Genomic DNA, 1,049 nt, shown 5'->3' with positions numbered 1-1,049 from the left:
ACACACACACACACACACACACACTTAGATACACATTTAAGCATACACACACAGACACATTCACAAGCATGCACATGGATACAGACTAGCCGAGATTAGTAATACACACGCACAAAAGCACACTCACACACACAGACACACATAAATACAGGCCTCCCCAGCTGGAAGTGCACAGCTGCTGCTGTTTACCCTGTCGGGACCAGAAAAACATCCTGTACAGTTCTTGGGGTGAAAACCTCCCCTCACATAATAAACACAAGTCCTCGGCACAGTTTGAAGCTCCACTTTGGGTGGTTTTTGTGGCCATCAAGGCAAAGGTCCCCTCCAGCAGTCCATCTTGATAGACAGTTTGGTGTGCTAGAGATTGAATGGATGTCTTTGGGGAACAGTTAAATTGTAAAAATGTTGCTTAATATTTTGGACTTTGAGGGTTATGTGGCATTATCAGGTAATCCCTGTTACCCTCTTTACTGAAAGGCAAAAAGCAAAGTTCAAAAGTGATGACCAACATCTGGATACCAATAGGAAAGAATGCAGAGACACAGAATTAGTTTATGCTGTCCTAACAGAGGTGTGACATTTGCTTTCATCAGTCCGTAGACATCTCTCTGGCTGTAGAGTTGTTTAGCTTTAAGCTTGATTTTGACAGAGGAAGTTTTGGCTGCTGTTGTGTCTGGAAGAGTGAAGAAAATTGGGCGAGGACACTTTGAGCTTCCAAATGACTGCTGGAATGTGGTCGTGTGTGAGCGTGCGTGTGTGTTTTGTGTGCCTGTTCTCCACAATGTGTATGTAAGTGTGTGTTTATTCGTGTCTGCTGCCCTGTGTTTTGCAGCCGACAGTCTCTTAAGCATTTTGGCTGGCACGTAAAAGAGAGTGCTGTGCAGACAGAAGTATTTGCTTTTGTATTTGAGCTTAATGAAAGTAGTATCGGGGCAGGGCTGTATGAGAAAAGAATATACATAGCCTAACAAAGGGAAGAGAATCAAGATGCATGTGAGGTGTGTGTGTGTGTGTGTGTGTGTGTGTGTGTGTGTGTGTGTGTGTGTGTG

General features: G+C 44.0%; 1 protein-coding gene across 4 annotated transcripts in view; it reads left to right on the top strand.

The window, feature by feature from the left end:
- The window catches only part of etv4 (ETS variant transcription factor 4), a 32,369-nt gene that overhangs the window by 20,925 nt on the left and 10,395 nt on the right, over positions 1-1,049 (top strand). The window lies entirely within an intron of this gene.

This window comes from Etheostoma spectabile, chromosome 21 (assembly GCF_008692095.1).
Source record: "Etheostoma spectabile isolate EspeVRDwgs_2016 chromosome 21, UIUC_Espe_1.0, whole genome shotgun sequence".
Lineage (NCBI taxonomy): Eukaryota > Metazoa > Chordata > Actinopteri > Perciformes > Percidae > Etheostoma > Etheostoma spectabile.
This window is presented reverse-complemented; position numbering and strand designations above follow the sequence as displayed.